This window comes from Pseudonaja textilis, chromosome 2 (assembly GCF_049901715.1).
Source record: "Pseudonaja textilis isolate UNSWEBS1 chromosome 2, rPseTex1.2, whole genome shotgun sequence".
Classification (NCBI taxonomy): Eukaryota; Metazoa; Chordata; class Lepidosauria; order Squamata; family Elapidae; genus Pseudonaja; species Pseudonaja textilis.
The window spans coordinates 186,772,286-186,800,179 of NC_141991.1; the positions used below are offsets into that span (position 1 = coordinate 186,772,286).

General features: G+C 37.3%; 1 long non-coding RNA gene across 1 annotated transcript; it reads right to left on the minus strand.

Annotated features, from left to right (window-relative positions):
- Nucleotides 1-39: 39 nt before the first annotated feature.
- On the minus strand, nucleotides 40-27,729 carry LOC148127284 (uncharacterized). Its single transcript, XR_015741487.1, has 4 exons — nucleotides 27,640-27,729; nucleotides 20,898-21,059; nucleotides 17,146-17,294; nucleotides 40-201 (listed from the first exon to the last, which is right to left on the minus strand). It is a non-coding gene; the product is annotated as an uncharacterized LOC148127284 (long non-coding RNA).
- Nucleotides 27,730-27,894: the final 165 nt, after the last annotated feature.

The following is a 27,894-nucleotide window of genomic DNA, read 5'->3' on the forward strand; positions in this document are numbered from 1 at the left end:
AAGTACAATCTATTTTCGATCAAATCAACTTACCGTACCACAGTGTATACATGCCTAAGAAGAATCTGCCGTCTTCAAGAAAGTAATTTTGTATCTTGGAACAGAATAAGGCTCTAGAGAAATCAAAGCATTTCTGTCTCATCATCAATTACACTAATTATTCTTGCTGTCCTCATGCAAAGTAAAGCACATTGTAGTCTCCTGTATGTTGCAAAACAAAATTACACCATTTTTAAAAATAAATTAATGGGGGTCTACATTCAATACAGAATTTTACAATAGGAAAGCTGGACATCAGACCATAGTTTGGAAATGTGGGTTTCTGAATCTTTCTCTTTCATAATTGTGATATTTTATTTTAATTAGAACAATTCTTACCCTTAGGTCTTACCAGTTCAACCTGAAGCATAGATGAGTAAGACTAAAATAATAAAAAATACCAAAATAAATCAAAAGCAATGTAAATAGTAAAGCCACAAAGGACAGATAACATTTCACTAGCAAAATTAATGCCAACTGCATTCAAGCTGACTAATTCAAACTAATGTGAACATAGCACTTTTCTAAAGTGTAATGCATTTGATTGTACCAGTGACCTATGCAACTTCCTGCATAGGAACAGAGTAAAATCAGGGGTGTCAAACTCAATTTCATTGAGGGCCACATCAGGGTTGCGTTTGACCTTGCGGATGGATGGGCATGACCAGGATGGGAGTGGCCAGGATGGGCATGGCCATCTTGACACCACTCATGTCAAGGGGCACTTGTGGTGGCCTGGACAGGGCTGGGGGGATCCTCCTGCAGCCCTCTGCAAGTGAAAATGGAGTCTGAGAGGGCCGCACGCTCGCAGAGGCACCGTGGGCTGGTCCTTCACTATTTCCAGGATGGCCCCACAGGCCAGATAGAAGCACCCCGTGGGCCAAATGTGGCCCACAGTTTGATACCCCTGATCTAGATAAAAGCCACCCTCCAACTACAGCTACCTGCCCATGCAAAAAATTGGCAGAACCTATCTGGCAAGGATAGAATGACAGACATTATTTTCTATTTCTGTAGAAATCTGCAACAGATTTATTAATATTAAAAATGTAGGATTTTTGAGAACTTTCAAAGGCCTTCAAGTTCTTCTTTCTACTGAGGGGAAACATTCAAAAGTTTGTTTTATTTGTCTTACTATGCTAGAGAATGGAATACAGTGCCTTGGGTGTCTTTCAAAAAAATGCCTCCTTAAATTAAAAAGAAAAATTGAGAAATAAAATTATTTTTTTATTATTATTTTCTTCCTCCTGCCTACATTTTCTTTTGTTAATCCTAGAACAAATCAGGAACAGATGAAAATCAATTGTTTTGGAATAAAGTCACACTCTTTCCAAGCAACACTTATATTTGGCTTCTGTGAGAAGTCTCATTGTTCTGGGCAGTAAAAAAATTAATACAATGGTATTGTGTTGCTTACAATGTAACCAAAATAATATTTTGAATGAAATGCTGACATCACCAGCTGGAGCCTAGCCAAACTGCATCTTACTTTGTGTTGTATATGTTGTCTTCTCTTGTCTTGTCTTGTCTTGTCTTGTCTTGTCTTTCAAGTAAAGGGTCCCTGAATGACAAACAACTACTCCTTCTACTCTTGCCCCATCCTAAAACTGGTAAAAATGCCCTAAAAATCACTACTTCGAGTTTCTTCTCTTATTTAATTTTCTGCTACCACTTTGAATAAAAAGGGGGGAAAACAACAGTTTCAGTATTATGGATTAATACCACATAAGCCACCTGAGAAGGTACACAAAAATAATTCAATGAACATATTATTTATAACTTGCAATTATACACAAGTATATCACTGTAAATATTTTGGATACTGTGTCATTTAAGTAACCAGGAAGCTCTGCATTAAACCTGGAGGCTTTGCATATAAAGGGGGATTTTGACTGGAGACGTGGTATTTGTTTTATAGCCAGTTCTGTATCTTTTCTTTAAATAGGAGACTCTAAGCAAGAAAACTGGGTCAATGTTTTTGAATGAGAAATGGGAGAGAGTAGAATGAGTTGCATTTTGGAAGAAACTAACCCTGTTTTCTTTTTCTTTCTTTCTTTCTTTTATTTCTTAGGTGAACATCTGTGTCCTTCTTTCAAGGGAATAACAGTGTAAGGCTTGGCCATAACAACTGCAGCACAAGCTCACCATTTATAAAAGTTCTCTGTTTAAGTATAGAAGAGACCGTAACCAAGCAGGTAGAAATGGTTTTTAAAAGATTTCATATTTCCATGGAATTGTTTGACAACAATATTCAAAAGCCTCTCTTTTAGTGCCAAAAAGAAGAAAGGAAAACTTGTGTTTATTTGAAAGAGGAAAGTATTATACCGATATCCTCTAATTAATTTCTATTTAAACTTCGGAATAACAGACAATATTGTTGCATTGTGTGATTTTTTAAATATATGCCTTATTCTATCATCCAGGGAACTGAAACTTTTGCATTTCTAATGAAAATAAACATTAAAAATAGGAGTTGAAAATAACCTTCTGAAATCCATCAGAAGCACGTTTCTGTTTTGGAACATTAAAAGTGCTTAGAAGTAGCATCAAAAGACAGAACAGGAAAATAGATGCTTTTATTTAGTTGCAGCAAATACTGTTCTGGTATTTTGCTTTAAATTTTTTTGATAAGCATTCTGATTAAAAAAAAAACAAATAAATTTATTGCATTATTCTCACTCCACAAATATAATATTTTAATCAACATATACATGACACAGTCTGAATGTCATACATTTTATTACATCTAAAAAAAAGTAAAATCATGTTAAGAACCATATGCCAAGTCTTGGACTTCTGGGTAAGGGAAATGGTGAACTAGATGTCTCCAAAAGAGTGGAGAAGATGCTGCAGCAATGACTGATGGACCAACAAGTAAGCTGCCTTCAACAGAACCTCTCTGGACAAGGAGAAGAGAGATTGCCCACTTGTGGTCTAAATGGCAACTCCTCACAAGAAGACCATAGGACAGCAGTTGAAATGTGGGGCCCAGGAGTTAAGGAAACCATGGTGGAACTTTTAAGGACACTGGGCTTGTCCACCTCACTTTCTAATAGCTTTTTATTTTATGTTTATTTTTCAGTTAAAAAAGATCTTCCAAAGAACAAATTTGAAAAACTACTTGGTGAATAAAATTTCATCCTAAAGTAGAAGAAAGGCTAACTAACAGTTTAGAGAATGTAAAACAAATGCCAAAAAACTAAATTTAATTTAAGAAAGTTTTAAATGGATTATTGAACCAGACAAGTTTAGAATACCAGGACTTTTGCTAAGACTTTTGAAAAATTGAGTAAACCAAACAATATGTTGGTGGGAACACAACTTGTTCAGTCTATTTGTGTTACAAAAATGTCCCATCTCTACCCCATCTAAGCATTGGTTCTTTTATCTACTTGTTAATTTTAATATTTTAATTTCAGTATCTAAAGTTTTAAATGTTCTTAATCATATAATTGTTTTATACTGTTATGCATGGAGTTGTAAGTCACTGAGAGTCACTTGATGGTGAGATGGGCAGTGTATAAATTTAATAAATAAAATAATAAATTAGGAAAGAGATCAGTGGCTGAAAGTTGAAAATAAAACAACAAAGACGCATGAGTCTTTGTGAAAAATAGAAATGGGACATTAGAGTTTACTAATATTCCAGGAAAGAAAAAGAAAAGTAAAATTTATAAAATAACAGACAAAGGTATGATACTTGAGGCATTTCAAAATATTTTTGAAGAGTTGGGAAGGAAATCTATAACTTAAACTGATAACAATAATTTCTCTATCTGTAAATGTATTTTTTTTTCACAGAAGATTATAAAGAAGAAGTGAAAGATAAGATGAATAACAATATGGGAAAATTTATGGACAAAGTGACTACAAATCCTAGCTGATGTACAAATATTGAAAAATAAAGAAAATGTGAATTATAAAACACAGATGGCAGAAATCATGAAATGGAGAAAGGAAGCTTAAATAGAGATTTAATCCTATGACAGCTCGATTAAATAAAAATATTGTCAAAAGCAGAAGAAAGAAATATACAAGTTGTCATCGGGGTTAAAAAAAATATGTTTTTATAAAATTCTGGAAATCCTTTATGGACTTTTTGCCAAGACTTGGACAGGAATAATAAGGACCAGAAGACAGTGGTGGTAACAGATGTAGCGGTATCAAATGACAGCAACACCAGGAATAAAGAGAATGAGAAGCTGGAGAGGTAATAAGGCCTGAGAGGAGAGGATGTATAGAGAATATGGAAAGGGAAAGCTGAAGTGGGCACAGTGGTGGTAGTTACCATTTGGGGCCGACACTCCTAAGCTTGGAGAGTGGCTCCCACAGATCCCAGGAACAAAATCAAAACTCTCTGTCCAGGCTGCTGCCTGACTGCCTGTCTATTTCTTTCTTTCTTTCTTTCTTTCTTTCTTTCTTTCTTTCTTTCTTTCTTTCTTTCTTTCTTTCTTTCTTTCTTTCTTTCTTTCTTTCTTTCCTATCTATCTATCTATCTATCTATCTATCTATCTATCTATCTATCTATCTATCTATCTATCTATCTATCTATCTATCTATCTGTCATCTATCTATCATCTATGTATCTATGTTCCTTAGTTGGGTAATGAAACTCTGCCAGCAAACAACCAAAAACTCAACAATTCAACCCCTGTGGTACAAATATGCTTTTCTATCAGAAGTATCTCTCTTCCAAAACTTCCATGCTGTCCAGAAAATGTTGAACTGACCTTTTAACCAAATAATATTAGGTGCATCTCTAATTTGTATGAATCACTGCAGAGGGCTTGTCCTTTTTTAATGCAAAATAGTTTCCTTCCAAAGGGAGCTATCAAGATTCTCAAATCGCAAGAATCAGGCCTTCCCCATCAGAGCCCTTGAATTTAAATCCCCTGAAAGGCAGCCTCAATTCAGCAAGGAAATCCCAGAAATATGTTACTTAAGTATTATGCAGAACTAATGAGAAAAAATGAATTCAGCTCAGAATAATTCTTTGCATCATGATCTGCCCTTCCTTTCACGCATAGAGTATTTAACAGCAAAAGAAGAAAGAAGAAATTTCACACCATACATTTTTCATTTATCCAAAAAGTAATAAACAGTCCTGAGCCAGACTTTTCCATATTATTCTTTTATAGTCTCAGATGACCGTAACCTGGTTGTTGCTTTCTTCATGTTAACAGCCAGGAAGAAATTAAAAAAAAAATCATATAGTCCAGCCTGTCATTTTGCCAAAATTAGATCTATCACCTATGACATATGATGTTCAGTTATTAATATGGAAGTTTCTTTCTGATTGGTGCCTGAAATTGTAGTGGAAGTCATTTATTTCCCCTTGGATTCCACATAATTAGTGACATAATATTAAGAGTAGAATAAGTGAAAGAGAAGAGTGACAATCAAAATAGATCTCAGGATACAAGAGTAACATTATGGACGTCTTCTGAATCTCGTAGGTCTCTTTTTCCCCATTCTATTTCTGCTAATTCTTTATCATATAATTCTTTAACTGATATGACACCAAAATACGAAACCCCATCTCTTGAAAAAGAATGATAGAAGTTGGTTGACACATGCTTTGATTAATAGTTGCCAGTATTTTGAGTGCCGGTTCTAATAGCATTGCCCAAAGGTAATCACAGGAATGAGAATCTATGCTATCTTATTTTACTCAAGCTGCCAATATAGGAATCCCCAGTGGTTACTGCCCTTTGATTCACATAAAGTGAAGATGGTGCTACTGTTCCATGAGAAAAATCAGATTCCTTTATTAAGACTAACCATATTGCCAGGGAAATATATATAGGCTTTAGTGTTCTGATCAGCCAGATGGGATGAAAAAGAATTAAGAGTAAGGGGGAGAAAAAAGAAAGAACAAGTTGAAAACCCTCAAAATGACCCAGATTTCTTGTTATAAATTCTGCACTTTATATTAGGCTTTAAAAAGTCCAAGATTGCAGACTGAATAAATTATCCACTTAAAATTATGGCTTAATTTTGTTGAGGTTAAAGTAACAAGTGGAATCTCTATTTCTTAAAATACACAAGTCATTGATAATCCAGATCTCTTCATACAAACCTGAAATATTTAATTTATACAGTTGCCCATCTTATATTGAAACCAGGGTGGCCCCTTATCAGTGGTGGGATTCATATTGTTTTACCACCGGTTCAGTGAGTATGGCTTGGTGGGCAGGCTTTGCCTAACGCCAGCTTTCCCCACACCAGCTGAGATCTGCAGTGCCAATCAGATGAGAGGATAAAGGAGAGAAAAGCACAGGGGCAGGTGGGAGAGCCGATCCTGCCCTTTTCTTTTTCCTCTCAGCAGATTATCTGAGGATTTTTTTTTCCTCCTCTCAGCTGATCGTTGGCTATTTTTTACTACCGGTTCAAGTGAACCGGTCCGAACCAGTAGCATAACTACCACTGCTCCCAATCAACAATTATAACAATATCAATAATAAAATGTTATATTAAATCTATTAAAACCATCCACGTTAAAAACCTGGCACCAAAGTTTAAATTCTAACATACAGTTATTAAATCCTTTCACCCACCTCACCCTATTTCAGGGGTGTCAAACTCACATCACCGTGGCAGCATCATGTGACGTATCAGGACTTATTCCTCCTTCGCTAAACCAAATGTGGGCATGGCCAGCACGTGATGCATCCGGCCCACAGACCTAGAATTTGACAGCCCTGCCCTGTTTGATCACTTGGGGGAAAAGCTAGGTCTTCAGTGCTTTTTGGAAGGTTAAAAAGAAAGAGGCCTGCTGAATTTCAGAGGGAAGGATCTTCCATAGGGAAAGGGCTGCTATGGAAAATAGCATCTAAACTTACGTAAACCACTCTCCTCCCATAGCGCTTTACAGCACTTTCTGGGCTGTTTCCAATATAAGCATTATTTGCATATCATCCCCAGCAATCTGGGCTGTCATTTTAATGACCTCAGAAGAATAGAAGGATGAGTCAACTTGAGCCCCATCAGGACTGAACTCCAGGCAGTGGGCAGAGTTTGCCTGCAATACTACATTTTTTAATATATATTATTTTTTATTGTACATTTTCCCTTATCAAATACCACATTTCTATTTCTGCACCAACAGCATATACAATACTGCATTTTAACCACTGCACCTCTAGGGTTCTGAACACCTGCCAAATAATAATTGTAATGCCATTGTTATTTCCTTTCTCACAAGCCACTTTTTAATAAACTGATATAAGAAGAATGGGTAGAAAAGACAATACTGAAATACCGGGTGAAGAGTAAAAGTACTTTTGTATTTAAAATGCAGGCCTAATTTATATGTCTTATTAGTCAGATCACCAAAGCTTCCTGTGAGGGAATGGCACTGTGTGAAGGAAAGACACTGGCATTGAAACAATGCTATTGTCTTTTCAAAGTCAATAATCTAGGAAAGTTATCCCTTTTAGGAATGGCTGCAGAGAACCTCTCCAGCAGGTTGATATGCAAGATTCCTGGAGGGCAGTGGTGGTATGCTCCCGGTTTGGACCAGTTCGACCAAACTGGTAGTTTAAAAAAAGCCTCCAACGATCAGCTGAGAGGAGGAAAAAAATCCTGGGACAATCAGCTAACAGGAGAAAGAAGAGAAAACCACAGGATTGGCCCTCCCACCTACCTGCCCCTGCGCTTTTCTCTCGTTTATCCACTCAGCTGATTGGCACTGCAGGTCTCAGTTGGGGTAGGGAAAGCTGTGCACAAGTGTTAGGCAAAATACACCCACCAAGCCACATCCACCGAACCAGTGGTAAAACAATTTGGATCCCACCACTATCTGGAGGGGATGAATCTCTTTGGCAGGCTATTTAAGTCAGTGTCTTAGAGCCCCATCATATCACTCAAAGCTCCCCTTTAACTTTAACAAGGTATGCAAGAGATGTTGCCACTTACCGAAATCTGACTAACTCAGAAAAATCTCTTTATTATCATGATCTTTGATGTGTTTTGAAGGCACGCAACTGGGTTCCATGCCTTGAGTCACTTTGGCTGTACAATCTGACCATCCATTGTCACAGGGTGATTCAAAGGAAGGTTTCTTTAATGGAAACATACCGCTAAAAATCTCTTTTCTACCCAGACAGAAGTCTGAAATGATTCCATAGCTATGTCAGCATCCCAAACAAGCTCCTAAATGGCAGCTTTAAATGTTGGTTTGCCATCTTTAGCTCCAGAATATGATTGTGTCAGCCTTGGAAGCCATTTTTTTTTTACTTGGAAGCTTCAAGACTGCCACATTCAGTGCCTGGGAATTTGGGAGGGAGGATTTCATAGTGGGGTAGAAGATTAGACACAACAACATTCTTTTTCAGAAAGTCAAGGACATGTTGCCCTGCCCCTAGCGAGGAGTGTCTGGAGGAATGTCTTCAGTTGGGACGAAGATTTGATTGGGCCATATGATGGACTGATGATGCAGGGGATGGATCTTTGAATTTCTTTTGGGAAGGGAAAACCCGGAACTCTCAGATTCGGGTTTTCCCAGATGTGCCAATATGACAACTCTAATAAAATGGAACTTTGAGAAAATGCTTGTCTCGGACTTTTTTGCTTTGGAGTTGGTTAGTTGGAACGCTGACACTATTCCTAGATGCATGGAAATAATGACAGCTTCTTTTGAATTCTTTAAGTGATGAAATCTGCCTTTGACTTCTCCAAAGGAAGTTGTTTTCTAGTGTGTGACTTTTTCCTTCACGTGCAGCCAGCTTGACCAAAAAGTGATTGGAAAAGAAAAGGTACTGTGACAATCTCCAAGAAGCCTGAGGATTCAGCAGAGGTTATACTAGTCCAAGGAAAAGTTTTAAAAGCACAGGAAAAATTGCACTCACTTCCCCAGGCCTTCCTTCAAAAAATAATGGCCATTGCAAGGCCATAGCTACTTTAATGAATCTGCTGCTTGCTGAAAAGCGCAGCCCTCTGGGAAGTGTCCCTGAATCAGCAATCTTCTTCAGATGAAGGAACTGTCAAAGACCATATTATGAAGGATAAATGAACCTTTGTAGGATAAATGAGCGTAAGGAGATTGCAACAACAACATTTTATTTCACTGAACTTCTTTTTAAATATAATTAAAATAAAATCACATTTGTTTTCATACAGTGAATATGGTTGTCCCATATATTTAATAATTTCTTCCACCTGTTACATTAAAATTTCCATTTGGCTGCAATTTTTGGACTGCAACCAAAACCTTTTCTGTTGCCTGTGGTTCTGGAGCTGCATAGTTGTGATCTTAACTGCTCCAATTTTACATATTTACTCAGATGTAAATCCAAGTGATATCGATAACACATATTCCCAGGTAAATGCATGGAAATGGCTGTCTTATACATTTCTGATATTGTTCAGATAATTGAGTAACATACTTTTATATTAAAAATGAATATTTTCATAATTAAATGATGGAACACGAATATTATGTATTACAGTTACGTTGTGTATCACATCCCCAGAACCCAAATATATTTATATATATATTTTCAAAAAATACTGAAAAGTAATGATATTCATCCCATCTTTATAATGTATTTTTTTTAATAATTTCCTACAATTAAATAAACATTGCAGGATCCAATCTGGGTCAGTTACTGGGACCAGAGGTTATGTCTTCTGAGCTTTTGGACTGGTGTTGGAGCCCCTCTTCAGGGAACTTCTCGGAATCTTGGAATGCAAAATCTCTGGTCCTAGTGACTGACCCAGATTGGATCCTGCAACATTATCCTTTGACATGTATATTTGCCTTCATTTGTAAATAAATATCCTTTGAGTATTCACTACTATCCCATCAAGGAAAGGGAGAGGAGAGGAGGGGCAAGGGTAGGGAGTGGGGCAGGGGAAGGGAAGGCAGGGCAGGGGAGGGCAAGGGAGGAAAGGGAATCTCCAAATATAAAAAGAAACCTGCCTCATTGATGGACATAATTTGTCTTACTTTATAGACACCCTGACATCATTCATTTCCAAATCAACTCATTCATGTTAATCTATGAAAGCTCCTTCTTCTTTTTCTCAACATAATCAAATACTAAGGCGGTACATGCATTGCCAACCACCCACCACCCAAGTTTCAGCATCTGTTCAGTTCCATTACTTATCAAAAGTCTCTGGATTGAGTAATTAAAGCTGCAACTACAGTCTCAAAATATCTCAAACAATCTCCAGTCATTATAAAGTGATTAAAAATGAAAGAAACTTGCATGAGCAATAGGAAAGAGATGGTATCCTACCTTAAAAAAAGGCGGGAGGGCAGAATGCAAAATGAAAGTTTTTCCAGTCCTATTTAATCTCTGTCTCTCTTCCCATCTCTGAAAGATGGTATGATATGACCAGCTATGGATTCATTCATGTTTTGTTATTTTAGGTTTTGTTATTTTAGCATTTTCTTAAAATAAGAACTCTGTCATGTGCTCATTGGTATCACAACATATGTTTTGCAAATTGCACGCTCATACTATGCATATAGGATAATAAGTACTTCTCATTCTCTAATAGGACTGCTGCCAAAAATTAATGTTTGCCTGGGGACAATTTTTAGAACTTAAGATCTTAAGAATATTCCTTTGGTGTAGTTACTTTATTATATAGATTTCTTTATCAAGTGTTGATGAGAAATTAGAACTAATGGACAAACACCACACCAGCATATAATAGTGTTCATTCTATGTGCTTTATGAGTGCCAATGTGGAAATAATAATAGCAGGAGTTTTGTGTACTGGAGTTTTAAACACCATGTATAGTGGTCTAAAGAGAGGTTGTCAAATCTATCACTTTGAAAAAATAAAACAGCACTCCTGAGAACATGAACAATGTTTTAAGAATGTTTATTCAGTGAAAAGCAAGCTTTGAACTGATTGTAAACTTTGATTAACAACCTGAATAGACAAATCTATGGAGAATTGATTTGGTAATGGCCATTGGGAACATAACATGCATTCAGCTAAGAGTCTGTGATCAGTTGTCAGAAGGTCTCTATTTTTTTTTTAACCTAGTCCTGGCTAGGTTGAAAAATTCTATCCAAAAACCCCACCCAATCTATCCCCAAAAGGGGTAGTTATCTATCCCTTCCCTGTCCATACCAGGGAATGAGAGCGGAGAGGAGGAAATGTTAAAAAGAGAAGTCAGAGAAGAACAAGGTGTTCTCATTTCCCTTTTGCTCTCCTTCTATCCATTTAAGATCGTTGTCTTTCTTTGGTTCTGGGACATTGGCCTTTGACCGCTATGAAAACAACGGTGCTTTAAAACAGAGCAATCAAAGCCACACACCTCTGCTTTTGAATACACATAGCATAGAGATCTTACTCCTCCATCAGACTCCTCCAGTCCTGCTCACTATATAGCTTCTAGTTGACATAAGAGGTGGGGGAAAAAAGCCACCAATCCATTCCACCAAGCAACAGGCGGATCACTTGGACGATGAGGGATAATCTAGCTCTCTGAGTAGGAAGAGTTGCTCACATCTTTGCAAGAGAGCTGATCTAACAGTAGGCCAAGCTAGAACTCTCCCAGGTTCGATCTGCAGTTCTTCCAGATTAAGCCACAACCCTAAAGAAGGCACTATAAAATGTGATGATCAATGAGCTGACTTGAATAAGGCAAGTTGCAATAATTACGCAAGAAAATGTTTTATGTTTGCCAAAAAAACATAGGATAGTAATAATGAAAAGAAAAATTGGAACAAAATAGAGGAATTTAAATCACCAAACATGGTATTTGGTCATTTAAATTACCAAATTTTGGTAATTTAAATTATCTTGGTCATTTAAATTACCAAATTTTGGTAATTTAAATTATCTTGGGCAGTCCAAGAATAATTATTTAGAGCACCAATAAAGAAGATACCTCAGTAATTCTGTAATTGTGAATCCAGATACCTCGCTGAGCTAAAACTGATACATGAATTAATTATCGAAAGGTTTCTGGGACCTCATCCAACTCATTGCACACAGCACCTATGCTTGACTCACAATTCTCATTTTACCAGCATCCTACAACTATAGTCACTTGTTGAGTAGTTGGCTACCTGTATATTCAGTCTAATTTTGAGATTACAGAGTCACCTTTGTTGAAGAGCTAGATGTAGCTATGATGAAGAGACACAGCTTTGCATCATGGATGTAGCTAAACTCCAAACCAGATACCTTCTCTTTAAGGCTCTGCCGCAAACTTGCTGATGAATCTTGATCAAGCCACAAACTTTTAATCTCATCATCCAGGCCCCGCCTTATGAGGTTATTTATAAGTGAATGAGCATGCCCAAACATAGTTAAAGAAGTAGTGTGCTTTTTCAAGAGACACCATTATGTTCTCCTCAGTCTAAATTCTATCCCCATTCAACAGAATTCTATAACCGCTTAATATGCTCATTCCACTTTAAACAGTGTGAAGTTTTGCAATTTCTCCCAACTATTTTTATCTATCTATGCATGGTTCTGTAGCAGTCCTAGAGACACTATTTTTGCCTAGTTATTATTTTGTCATTCCAATAATGATTTCACTATTTATACACAGAACTATTATTTCTATCAGTCTGTATCTGCACAATATGAGAAAATACTAAGGACAAAGAATGCTGGAAATGAAAAGTCTATATATACCAATGATACGTTTTTTTTTTGAGAAATATATGAAGTGTCACAGTACTTGCCTTAAAATCCCAGGAGGCAGGGTGATGATTTTCGTTCAAGCAAATTCAGTGCTTAGACCGCTGAGTAAGCCCATTTTCCTTTTATAGTCTCCCAATAATATTTTGATATAATAATTTGCACTGTGTGCAGTTATTACACCTTGCCGCCCCATTTTGTTTTAAGTTTAATCATTGGTTTTATGGCTCTGAGATTCTGAACCTTACGGACTAGGAAAAAAATATGCCACTTTCAAAAGTGTAAAGATTTTTGTTGTTGTTGCTAAAAGAATCAAACAACCTTAAAAGCTGAATAACACTGAAAAACATTAGCCCAGAGAATGAACAAATGAAGACGGAAACATATTAGCATACTTTAAAAAAACAATCCATGTAAGATAAATACACTTAATTTGAAACTAAACTGTGGTTACAGTGACAAACGTTGGTGTCTGGCAGTCTGGCGCATGAAATGTCTCTTTTAAAAACAAAACCCTGCTTGACATTGAGAATCAGTGTTTATATTTTAATTTCCGGTATGTCAATCTGTATAGCTGTGTTACCCTCTTTACAAACTCTATAACAACAATGAAAGTGGTGACTGACAAAACTAATAAATTAAAAAGAAATATACACCTGGGTATAATTAAATTAAATGTGGGGAGACTTTTAGAGATTAATGGCTGCAATCAAAGCATGTGCTTTAATCACCTCAACTGTCATGGTAATTTATGGATATTGCTCTTTAACCATGTCTTTATGTACCTTTAGCTTTTAAGGGACAGCAGGTGAAGAGAACAGTGTTAACTGTACTGGTGGCAAAACCTTTGTTCCTTCTGATTAATATCTCCTTATTCTCCTTGAGCAATGCAAATATTCTCTTGAGCTCTTTCTACCTTAAGATATGTAAGATTCAGCTACATAGACTAAGGGTATGCAAATAAGCAACGATCAAAATCAGATTTAAGAACTGAGATTCAGATGTGACAAGATTCCCCAGATTGGGAAGTCGGCGCAGAATGAAAATGTCAGGGATTGTGAGTCCTTCAGTGGACTTTGACTCGCTAATGTTTAGTAAGATGGTTTTATACGTTTCTCCATTCTGAGGATTTTTTTTTTTTAAAAAAAATCCCATCTGCAATCCTTTAAAGCCTGAGGTTGTATAACTGGTAACATGCCGAAAGATCATTCCTTAACAATTTGCACCATCAGCTAAGAATGATCATATTCCACCTCCCATAACCTTGAGGAAGAACTATTAATCTGCCAATCCATCCTCTTTTATTGCAATAGTTTTATTAGAGCTTACAAACACAAAGATAAAAGACTAGCACAAACTAAGAAAAATATAAAAAGAAAAGAAAATGAGATGTTAGACTGCTAGTTTGATCTCCGAGCTTGGCCATTTGGTTGCAAACGTTTCATCACCATTCAAGTGAGACATCGTCAGTCTGAATCGTCAATTCAAAGCACACTGATGATGCCTCCTTGAATGGTGATAAAATGTTCGCAAGCAAATGGCCAAGCTCGGAGATCAAACCAACAGCCTAACTACCAATCCGAGTTATTAATATTCAAACATATTTTGAAAGAAAAGTGCAAAGAGAAAAATGAGAATAAGAAATAAGATATATAAAACATGGTTCTCCCATTCCATCTGGTTGCAAGCAGTGCTGCAGCGATGAGCCAAGGCGAGGTGGTAGAGCTTCCCCATATGCCCCACACCGGCTTAACTCAGGACCCCCAAAGCCAGGCCATCCATGCCCTGACACCAATCTTGTGGTGGCAGCCAAGTGCAACAGGATCCTACGTGGCTGCCAACCCACTTCTTCTGCTTGCTTGTAGCCGCAGCAGAACAGAAGACCAAGTGGAGTGTTGGTGCCATAGCCACAAGGGGAGGCAGCTATTGGGGTGTGGATGTCCTGGCTGCAGGGGTCCTGAGGTAAGCCGGTGCGGGATGCATGGCGCGGCTCCACCTCCCCTCACCGATACATTGCTTGGCCTCCTGCTCCATTGCGACCGCGAGCAAGCAGAGGTGGCCATACTCGATGAGGCTGCTGGAGGTGTCACCGCGAGGCAAGGTTGGTATTGTGGCATGGGTGGACTGGCTGCAGGGGCCCTGAGGTAAGCCAGTGCAGGACACGGGGGCAGCTCCACCACCCACCACCTTGCGGCAGTAGCACTGGCATGCTGCATGGCCTCCTGCCCTGCCACAAGCAAGCAGAGGAAGTGGGCCTCCCTTACATTGGGAGGGGGGAGAATAACACAGCCCTTAAAAATAAGCCCTAGTGCTTATTTTTGGACCCCAAAGAATATAAGAACTGGTCTTATTTGGAGGGAACAGGTGGATGATAAATAGACTTGCTGCACAATATCACTTCATGGCATTGATCATTTAATCTCTTATCTTGTTTTTTTTTTTCCTTTGGCTGCATTCACTGGTTGACTTGGCTTATTGATTGATTGATCTCATGGAAAAAAAATAACTGAATTTATTCCTTCTACAACTACACAACCTCGATAAATCAGGTCCACAAAATTCAAGGAGAGGTTAAATCATGCTTTATAAATGCACACACAATTATCCTCAAATCCCCCAACCTTCTTGTCTGAAATTTAGTTGTGATTTCCCCATCTCAGAGTCTGCTAACATGTAACATTTTACCACTTTTTAAACTAATTTTACATGCATTTAAAATAATATTGATAATAAATCAGATGTTAAGTAACTCAAACACTCTTGCATGAATTTCAGCTACTATACATGTTTGTAATTGTTTTGCACATTTTTGTTTGCCTCAAATTTCATTTCATCTGTTGGAAATATCTTATTTAGAAGTGTTGACAAGAGTCTTCATGCTCTGTTCAAGGATGAACTGGAAGTGCTATTATCACCTTGAAAGTCCAACATGGTATCTAAGGTGTGCGACCAAATAGAATCTACCTGATTCAAGGCATGCCTGAAATGCGCGCGCGCGCGCGTGTGTGTGTGTATGTGTATGCACTGAAGGGTCCTTGCCTGTGATATCCCTGTTCTGGAGAAGTCTTTTTGTCTTTAAGTTAATTTCCTGAAAAAATGAATCTGAAAATTTCTCAACCCTCAATATATTATTTTGATTTCAGAAGCAGAGATATCTTGCAAAGTATAGCAAAGTTGATCAAGCCCATGGTCTAGAAAGTTAAGCAGAGTCTGGATGATTAGAGAGCTAGAGGCTAAAACTTATGAAGAATGGTTGCAGGAATTGTGTATGTCTAGTCTAGTGAAAAGAAGGACTGGGGTGACTAGATACTGTAGCAGTGTTCCAATATTTGTGGGGCTACCACAAAGACGAGGAGGGGTCAACCTACTTTCCAAAGTACTAGAAAGCAAGACAAGAATCAATAAATGGAAACTAATCAAGGAGAGAAGCAACCTAGAACTGTGGAAAAATTATCTGAAAGTGAGAGCAATAAACCATGGTTTGCCTTCAGAAGTTGTGGGTTCTCCATTACTAAAGGCTTTTAAGAAGAGACAGGACAGCCACTTGTCTGAAATGGTATAGAGCCTCCTGTTTAAGCAGGGGGTTGGACTAGATGACCTCCAAGTTCCCTTCCAACTCTGTAATTCTATGTTGTATGACTCAGCCTGGTCATAGCCTGGTCAGTTCTAAGAAGTCCCATGGTATAAGTAAAACTGGGGGTTTGAGAAAAATCCAGGAGTGAGAAATGTGAGAAACATCCAGGTAATGTTAAAGCAGTCAAACTCAACTCTAAAATGACTTTAAATTTTAATCTTCCTAAATCATTTAGCTCATGTGTTTCTAGAATTATTATAATGTAATCCTCTGATAAATATGCATAAGAATCAAATAAAGCTGTTCCCTGAGCCATTTGACAAGAAGCATGCCATTTTCTCAAATGTAGACCTAAACATAGGAAAAAAAAACCATTAAAAATATTTGGCTAATTTAGGAAGTATGCAGCTTAAAAGCAAAACCACCGACATACTTGGATTGTGATTGCTAACCAACGATATATATGAAAATCTATACTATGTCATGATTATTTATCGATCACGTTTCACTTCCATCACTGAGTTTCTGCTGTCATCCTCTGTGTTCAATCCCACTCACTTACAACTTCATAGTCTTTGTACAATTCTCCAGATCTGTATCAGGGGACTATAGTATTTTTTCGGAATTTTTTAGGGGCAGGATTAATATGCAGCCACTTTTAGATAAGTAACAGTATAGAAAAATTCATTATTCCTAGGTGTGTGTTTTCACAGAATTATTGTCTTGCATTTTGTCGACAGTACAGTTGTTGTAGAGTTCTCTCTCTCTCTCCCTCCCTCCTTCCCTCCCCCCCACTCTCTCATCTAACTATCTCTATCACCTCCTTCTCTCCCTTCCGCCTTCCCTCCTACCTTTTCAGAGGCTAATATTCTACTTTTGCAATTATATGTTAACAGTTTTTCAAAATTACTCACCTGTGTATTTTGTTGGGTACAATGGAACACTCCACATTACAGACATTTTCCTGGTTCAACAACTAATCCCATAGTTGAATTATAACAACTCTTTGATGGTGAACTTCAGAGGAAAGTGAATTTGATGCTCTTCATTAAACCCTTTATTGCTGGACTGAGAGAAGTAAAATAAATTAGCTCTATTCAAATGAGAACCATATACATTACATAGAAGCGTTTCCCATGGCTAAAGTAATAAAAGAAATTACTAATTTATTTGTTCAGATAAAGATTGATGCTGGTGGCTACTGCCAAGTATTGCATAATAATCCAAGTAACCAAGTATGTTCCAGTGATGCAACATGAGGTTATTTGTGTTGTTCCATAACAAAGAAAGGGATATGAGCTGCCCCATAGACAGCATGCTTGTGCTCTAATTTTATTACCTTGTAGAAGAAAAGACACTGTAACATACATATAATGAAGCATGTTTTAACAAGCTAGTTGCCAAGAGTTCAATCAGCCTTCCAAATCAGTCTGGAAACTGAACTAGTAGTCTGGTAGAACAAGGAGATGATGAAATGTGGCTTTTTCCTCTGGTAATATCACACTACTAACTAGAGCATACAAAACATTTGCTAGACACATACTTGAATACAGCTCATCAGTCTGGAACCCGCATTATGTATCTGAAATTAACACAGTTGAGAAAGTCCAGAAATATTTCACAAGAAGAGTTCTCCATTCCTCTACTTGTTGCAGAATACCTTATGCCACCAGACTTGAAATTCTAGACCTAGAAAACCTAGAACTACGCCATCTTCGGTCTGATCTAAGTATAGTATATAAAATCATACATTGCAATGTCCTACCAGTCAATGAATACTTCAGCTTCAACCATAACAATACAAGAGCAAACAATAGATACAAACTCAAGGTTAATCGCACCAAACTTGATTGCAGGAAATACGACTTTAGCAACAGAGTGGTCAATGTCTGGAATACTCTACCTGACTCTGTGGTTTCTTCCCAAACCCCAAAAACTTTAACCTTAGACTGTCTACTATTAACCTCACCCCTTTCCTAAGAGGTCTGTAGGCGGCGTGCATAAGCGCACCAACGTGCCTACCGTCCCTGTCCTATTGTTTCTTTTTATTTTTCTTATATGTATCCATTTCATGTATTTATATCTATGTTTATTCTTATACCTATTATCTTGTAAGCCATTGACAAATCATAATTAAATAAAAATAAATAAATCATTTCAGTTTGAAACTCTGTGTGAGTCAGTGACAGAGTGTGTGATTTACAGGCTGAAGTTCCCTGTTCAATCTTGATGTAGAAAACCCCACTGATGACCTTGGAGATGTTACACAACAGTTGGAACCAACCCTAACAGAATGATAGGACTAAAAGAGGCCTTAGAGGTCTTCTAGTCCACCCCCCTGCTCAGGCAGGAAATCCTATACTATTTCAGACAAATGGTTTTCCAATCTCTTCCTAAAAACTTCCAGTGTTGGAGCACCCACAACTTCTGAAGGCAAGCTTTTCTACTGATCGATTGTTATCGTCAGGAAATTTCTCCTTAGTTCTAGGTTGGATCTCTCCTTGATCAATTTCCATCTGTTGCTTCTTGTCCTGCCCTCAGATGCTTTGGAGAACAAATGGACTCCCTCTTCTTGTGGCAGCCCCTTAGATATTGGAACACTGCTATCATAAAACACAGTTTAATCCCAGAAAAAGCAAATAACATTAGAAGGAAATTGATACTGACTCTGCCTTGAAAAATTTTGGAATAAGGAAAAAAAAAAACACTGACAGACTTTCAGGTTTATACTACTGTAGCCTATATCAGCAAAATATCAAGTCTAACTCCAGTATTTTGGTGGAATCAGTTTCCTGACCTTGCCTACCTAGAAATGCTGACATCTATCTTGAAAGCCCAGCAGAATTTCCCTTTCCTTCCTTTTTATACCAAAGAGAGTTAAGGTAGAGTCACTTTAAATTTCTTTCTGATATTTATTTTTCCCCCGGGATTAGATAATGTTTTGCTAGCTGTACATTCTTTCTCCAAGGTCATCTCTGTGGTTCTATAAACCAGGCACCTCAAAGTTAACAGCAGAAGGTATTGAGCAGCTGAGATGACCTTCCCTATTGTTAAAAGCTTTGGATTAAAACAACTTCTTGCTGCCTTCTGGATCCAGTTCAATAGCTGGTTATGATCTTTAAAGCCCTACATAGTATGGAATCAATTTATTTGCAGGACTGCCTCTCTTAGGTACATCTACCCATCCCGTCAGGTCTAGCAGGAGAGGCATGGAATTTCATTGGGAGGGACCTAGGAGGAGATTCTTTTATGTTATGAATCATCAAGTGAAACATACTTTCCCTGAGGTGAGGTTGGCCCAACTCTATGGATCTTCCAGAAGGTCCTTAAATATGACTTTGTCAACTGGCCAGGGAAGCCATGATACAGTGGAGTCTATTAGATGGTTATATGATATTATTTATTTAGGTATTTAAAATATAAAGATTGAATTATTTAATTAGTAATTAAGTGATATAATTGCTTAATAATGTATATGTAGTATTTAAACTGGTAAAGCTAATTCGGTTTTTCTGGGCTCAGAATCTAAGTTGAGCTTTGTGAAATGGGAGATCAGCAAGAAATAGCAGGCCTGCAGATTAGATGACGACAACAACAACAATAACAATTAATCCACTGATCATTATGTAAAAAAAAAATGCCCTACCTGTATCCGAAAAGTCATGGGCACATAAAGGGGAAAAAGTTGTTGGAAATAAGGTAAAGATTTTGTGGGACTTTTGAGTACAGACGGATTGAAAACAGACGGATCATCATTTGGAACACAACATGCCAGATTGTCGAGGGCTAAAGCATATAATTTATTTATTTATTTATTGAGACACCAGAGTAGAAGAAAAAGAACTTGAAAAAATCACGAACTATCATGACCTGGCCATCGAAACTACACAATTATGGATGAAAATGTAACAGTGATACCCATTGTCATCAGGGCACTTGGTACCATGTCCAAGAATTTTACAAAACACAATAAGGAATTGCAGCGTCCTGCAATAACACCAGCGGAACTGCAAAAAATTGTGCTACTCGGAACATTGTATATTTTAAGAAGATACTTGTTGATACCTAGGACGCTGGCAGCAACTTGTATCGACCATTAGCACCAGCCACTGGTATTTGTGATATATTTTAAAATGTTCAGTTGACTGAGTTTCATGTTGAATGAAGAAAAGAGATAATAATAATGATAATAATAATATACTGTTCAACATCGCATTAATTCCACTGACTATAATCCTACAAAACACAAAACTGGGATACCAAATCTCAAGCCAGCATGGCAAGATAAACCCGTCTACTGTCCATGGATGACTTTAAAATGTATGCAAAAAGCCCCAATGAACTTGAATCAATATTCCACACAGTTCAATTGTTCAGCAACGGCATCAGAATGAACTTTGGACTGAAAAATGTGCTATATAATCCATGAAGCGAGGAAAAATGGAGAAAATAGAAGGAATAGAACTGGGAAATGGAAGCCTCGTGAAAGCATTAGCAAAGGATGAAGGTTACAAATACTTAGGCATATTGGAAGCAGATAACATATTGAATGGAGAAGTCAAAGAGTCAATGCAAAAGGAGGGTCCACAAAATATTAAAATCAAAACTGAATGCTGGAAACATAATTCAAGCCATTAACACATGGGCAGTTCCAGTGATACTCTACCTAGCTGGAATCATCAACTGGTCTATGGCTGGACAGGAAAATTGGACAGGAAAACGTGCCAACTTCTGAATGTGTACCATGCTTTACATCCATAAAGTGACATTGACAGGTTGTACCTGCTGAGAAGAATAGGAGGCAGAGGGCTATTGGAAATCCATCAAACTGTAGAAGAAAAACAAAGTTTGAATGACTATGTGAACCAAAGTACATAAAAATTGCTATAGGCTGTGAAAACAGAGAACATTATAAAAACAACAGAAACAAAGGCATATTCATAAGGAAAAACAGGTGGATGACAGATTAAATGGTTGGAAAACCAGAGCTTTGCATGAACAGCACTTGAAAAACATTGAAAGAAAATGTGATAACAACTTGACATGGGCATGTCTTAAGATGGGAACCATCAAGAAAGAAACAGAAGGTTTAACACTTGCTGCTCAAGAACAAGCATTACAAACTAATGTCATGAAAGCGAAGATATAAAAAATCCACTGACAATCCAAACTGCTGACTTTGCAATGAGAAAGTTGAAACTGTTTCACATTTAATATGTGAGTGCAGCAAAATTGCACATACTCATTACAAAGCTAGACACGACCGAGTTGTTAAATTAATCCACTGGTTATTATGTAAAAAATACGACTTACCTGTATCCGAAAAGTCATGGAAACATAAAGTGGAGAAAGTTGTCAAAAATAAGAAGGGGAAGATTTTGTGGGACTTTTGAATACAGACAGATTGTCATTTGGAACACAACATGCCAGATATCATGGCTGCCAAAAACCGAAATGTACAATTTATTGATATCGCTGTACCAGGACATGCCAGAGTTGAAGAAAAAGAACTGGAAAAAATCACGAAATATCACAACCTGGTCATCGAAACTATGTGATTATGGATGAAACATGTAATAGTGATACCCATTGACATCGGGGCAATTGGTATCATGTCCAAGAATTTTGCAAAATACATCAAGAAGTTGCAGCTTCCTGATGTATTTGCTGTAGTGCCGGTGGAGCTGCAAAAGACTGCACTACTCAGAACAAAATACATTTTAAGAAGACACTTGTTGACACCTAGAATGCTGGCAGCAACCCCTATCAACTATCAGAGCCAGTCAGTAATATTTGTGATGCATTTTTAAATGATCAGTTGACTGAGTTTCATGTGTAATGAATAAAAGTTTATTATAATAATAATAATAATAATAACAACAATAACAACAACAATAATTTGGAAGAGGATAGCAAACCATTTCTATACCACTATCAAGAAAATTTTGCAGATGTGTGCATGAAGTCACCAAGAGTTTGTCTCTGAAATACTTTTACTTAGATCTTTTAATTACTGTAGTTTCCATATTTGTATTGGAATATATTATATAAAATATAGAATACTGTATATTATACAGTAACAACTGGGACTCCATATGATGTGCTAAATTTATATCACAAAGTTATATTCCAATATTCAGGATATCCAATATTCAGAATATCCAATATTCAATATATACTACACTCTAGTATGACTTTTAATTTTTGAAACAAAAGCCTCAGAGGAAAATATTAATGCTACACATCTAAACAGCAGGATAATTACAAAAAAAGAAGAAAAGAAGAATAATCAATAATGTGCTGATTGCATCATGTGTGGAAAGCTGGGATAGTTAGTGTAAAACTGGCTCCACCAATTTTCACAACCAAGGAACATTAAGTAATGGATATATAAGAAGAGTGACTATATAACAGTAAAATATTGGAAGAAAATATGGAGATGAATGCAAAATAAATTTACAAATTGTATAATTGGGATTTCTGAGGATCATAGTTCTGAAATGTCTCTATACAAGCTTAACAAATTCCAATAACCTGTAGATGGCTATATCGGTTCAAAATAAGTAATTTATAGGGCATGCATGTCATATAAGAGTTTGATATATTACTATTGTTTCCTTAGTTTTTTGAATTTGTATAATTGTCTATATAAATTGTTTATTAAGTTGATGCAATACGAGTTTTATAAAGTTTATAAAGTTGATGCAATACAACTTCAGCAACAGAGTGGTCAATGCCTGAAACACCCTACCAGACTCCATTGTTACAGCCTTAACCCCTCACAGCTTCAACCTCAAACTGTCTACAGTGGACCTCACCCCATTCTTAAGAGGTCCTTACTGTCCCCATTTATCTATATTTATTTCCTTTGTTCTTGTTGATGTTCATACTTATACTTGTTATCTTGTACATGTTTGACAAATAAACAAATAAATTAAAATGCATCAACTTTCAATAAATTTTCTACCTTCTTTCTTGAATCTGTCTATTTTTCAGGTCTCATTTCTACAAAATGTGTGTAGAATATAAGTAGCTGTCTTTAGAGGTAATATAAAATGCCTTTTAGTATATTCAGCAGAGGGCAGTAAAAGACAAAGTTGCCACCTCCCTTTACGAGGCTAGGCCGTGAGAATGGCTTTACCAAATGCAATGATGTAGTGCTTATCATTAAAGTTGTAGACTGTTCATTGTGCTGCATCATGCTGCATCATAACTTTGGTTTGCAAGAGGAAGAATTCTCCTATGTTCTGCATTTTATTGAGCCTCATCCAGTGCCATTCTGGATCCAGAAAAGATCCCATCTTCTTATGCCTTTGTTTTCATAAGAGCAGGTCAGGAAAGCAAAGCCACTAGCGGGATCTAAGTACATCACAACTCATCCAATATAATTCCAGATTAGGAAATGGATCACACTGAATCACATTGTTTCACTGGAAGTTCATGTGATGGAATGTTTAGGCTGCTTTGCCAGAATGTGTTCCAGAGGAATAAGAGGCAGCTCAGTTCAGGTAGTTTGTGTGAGAGAAAGAGGGTGAAGACAGGCCATCCCTAGTGGTTCTCAGAGTATACACTTCACATAGATAATAGAGTGCTTCAATTTGGCAAGGTTCTGTCTCTAGGCATGGAACAATCCAGTAATCAGCTTGGAAGAATCACAAGGTGTCTTTCTTGCTTTTGGGGACTGATAGTTCAGCTCTCAGACATTCTGTAACTGAAGCTTTTGCCATTGCCACAAAAAAAAAATGTAATCCACAGGAGGCCCTATTGTTCAGCTTTGCAAGAAACAGCTTCCAGCAGTAACCAACATTCACAAACATCTATGGCATCCAAAACCTAGACAGCCTTCTGTAAAATAGTCCCAGTTGAGTCATTTTAGTCAGAGATTTATGCTTCTACAAATAGGTTCCAACAAAACAACTCTGGAGTACTAGCGATTTGTGTTTTAACCTTTGCTTCAAAATTGCCTATCAGGCTTACAAAAACAATAGGTAGGAACTATTTTACTCATTCTTCGTAGTCTGCTATAATGCCACGGTATTATGAATAGTCAGAAAAGGGACACTGAGAGAGTAATAAGTTTTAGGAGACGATGCAACAATAAGAAATGGTTATGTTCAGAGATTATATGAATCTGAGGCATGAATTGTCCGCAACACGCATGTAGTTTAGTGTTATATTGTCATCATAGATAAATCATGTGTAAAGTCTGCATTTGTCTTTAAGGATCAGTTCCTGGAGGACACCATTAGGATTTTGGATTGCCCTGGAAGAAGATGGGAGAACAGATCTCAATATGATTTTGGAGAACAGGTCACTCAGAATGACCATAGATTATTATTATAGTAAGATGGTCAAAAGGGAAAGATTTAACAGCTGATTCTGAGAAGCTATCCAAGTTACCATATGAGGGAGGAAAGGGGGAATGAGCACATTTTTCCTGGCAGTTGAAATTAGGTCAGAGTGTGCGGATTTAAACCCACTCCATCCACGATAGCTACCTGTAAAATGATCGCATAGTCACTTTTTCTAAGGTTTATAGGAAATTCATTTCTTTTCTTAAGATGTGATTCCATATTTCACCCAGGTAAAGGTTTTTTTTAAATTTCTAAAGAAATAATAATCATTTTGAGAATTAAGCAATTTTTATTTTAAATATTAGATATTAGTACAGGTAGTCTTTGACATGACCACCATTGAGCCCAAATTTTCTATTGTTGAGACATTTGTTTTGCTCCATTTTTCAAACTTTCTTGCCACAGCTGTTAAGTGAATTAATGCAGTTGTTAAGTTAGTAATGAGGTTGTTAAGTGAATCTGGCTTCCCCATTGCTTCTCAGACGGTCACAAAAGCTGATCGCATGCTCCCAGAATGCTGTGTCCATCGTAAATATGAATCAATTGCCAAGGCTCTGAATTTTGATCATGTAACCATGGGGATATTGCAATGGTTGCAATTGTGAAAAACAGTCATAAGTCACTTTTTCCAGTGCTATTGTAAGTTTGAACAGTCACTAAATAAACCACTGTAAATCAAGGACTTCCTGTAGTTTTACATACACAGGCTCTGCTTTTTTGCAGAGCTCTTTACTGTGCTTCATATAATAAAGATGGATCATCCAACACCCTCCAAGAGAACCTGTTGGAATAGTTAAATGTCTCCATGGATACTGCAAAATCTAAAGTAGCAATGGAGAGAAACATATCCTCTAAATCTATGTTCTCATAGCATTAACCAAATTTAAGAATCATTGCCTATCAGGATCTGTTTCTTTCAGAGAAGCGGGTCAATGATTTGGTGATGTAGGTCAAACACACTATAATCTCGCTTTCCTGACACTGTGCTATGTCTTGTCATAGGCAAACTACTGAGGAGGTGACAAGAATCACAAGGAAGCAACGTTGTCATTCCGTACGTTGCAGGCATATCGAAAAAGCTCAGGAGGACCTTCAGCCAACACAACATATGTGCACACTTCAAACCCAAAAAGTACACTAAGGCAGAAGCTTGTCCACCCCAAGGGTAAAACACCCAGACACAAATTGAGCAACATGATATATGCAGTCCAGTGCAGTGAGCCATGTGCAGATCTGTACACTGGGGAAACAAAGCAACCACTTCATAAACGCATGGCACAACTTAGGAGAACAAACCCATCAGGAGTAGATCCAGCAGTCCATCTGCATTTAAAAGGCACAGTACACCTTTTTGAAGGCAACAAAGTCCATAGTTTGGACAGAGAGGAGAGGTGGTTTGAAAGAGAGGTTAAAGAGGCCATCTATGTAAAATTGCACAGCCCTCTCTCAACAGAGGGAGAAGAATACAACATCATCTGTTCCCAGTTTATAACACAGTCCTTTCAACAGTTCCAAGAAGGCTCCACATCAGTAGTGGGATTCAATTTTTTTTTACTACCGGTTCTGTGGACGTGGCTTGGTGGGCATGGCAGGGGAAGGATACTGTAAAATCTCCAATCAGAGGCGATATTTACCGGTTCTCCGAACTACTCAAAATTTCTGCTACTGATTATCTAGAACTGATGAGAACCTGCTGAATACCACCTCTGCTCCACATCCATTTGTACTACTCAGGTGACCCCATGACACAGATAAACCTCCAGATGACCTTAATGACCTGTTAAAAGAATGCAAATGACCAGCTGTCTGCAAGAAGTATAATCCTTCCATTTCCCACCTTCCGATCAGAGCTGAAGAAGCTTCTTGGATGAGAAGCAAAATGTTTTCAAAGAAAAACCAGAAAGTCCAGTCACCTCTTGAAAAAAGCACCTTTGGGACTTAACAACACTGTTATTAATTTAACAGCTGCAATTATTCACTTAACCACTGTGGCAAGAAAGGCTGTAAAATGTCTTACACTTAACAAATGTCTCAGATTGCAACATAAATTTTGGGCTCAATTATGGTCGTAAGTTGCGAACTACCTGTATATCTATCATCCATGAGCATTTTGCTCTACAGGGAGATTGGAAAGATGGTAATCATATGCATCATTACATAAATATGTGACCAGACACATATTTCTTAATTAATTTTGCTTGGTAGTTCTGTTTGCCAAATGCTACTCTAGTAGAAAAACAACAGCCGTGAGAAGTTGGATTAATTGTATTGCAACAGCAAAAGTTCAAAATTCCTTCAAATGAACCAATATTTCAAAGAGAGTGAAAATGATTGATCGATCGCTAGACAGACAGATCAATTCATAGCACAGCACAGCACAGCACTATGTTCCCTTCCATTTATACATTGAAAAACCCAAGCTGTTAACAAATATAACTAACAAAGAACACTGAAATGACTAATTCTGTAGTACAGACTTGAAAACATATTTTTCCATCACATTAGAAACACAGTCTGCCCTTGAAAATCATTTGAAATGGGGCCAAGAAATTAAAAAGGAGACATTCTTCATATTAATGCTCTTATTGTTCTGATTGTTTTCTCCTTTATTATTGCCATTACGGATCTAGAAGTATTTTATGTTTCTGAAAAACCATTTAGCATTTTTACTGTATGATACACCAAGGAATCATCAATTTAAAGGTTGCTCATTCAAGTTTTATTTTTGTATATATAGATAACTCCTGGCATTGTTTAAGAGATATTACTGTTTTCCCTTCTCATATATCTTATTAGGAGCAAAGCAGGTGGAAATGAACAGCAATGTGCATTGTTGAAACAATGAAGTATACATTCAGCAAAACATTCTAGAATATTCTCTATTAATTATATCTGAGGGCTTATCACAGAATCACTAGTTTAGTAGTGTGGTCCTGCATTTACACAGGCCTTCCTGCCAATATAACATAACATCCAGTGGTGCGATTCAACCTGTGTAACAACTAGTTTGGTGCTCTACATTTTAAAAAGCCCATTTTCAACTGAATTACTTACCTTCTACTGCGGCCCTTGGGACTAAAACAGCTGAGGTGCAGCAAACTGCTTTGCTGCACGAATCAGTTGTGCTGAAAAAACCAGGAAATAAAGCACTGGAAAGACCAGGGGAAGGTGGGCGGGGCCAAATGCTCACTAAAACTACCGGATCTCCTGAACTGGTCTGAACTGGTAGAATCCCACCCTCAGTAACATCTGACTTAAAAGATAGCTCCAAGTCAGGTTAAATATTAACCAAGCCATATGATCAACCAT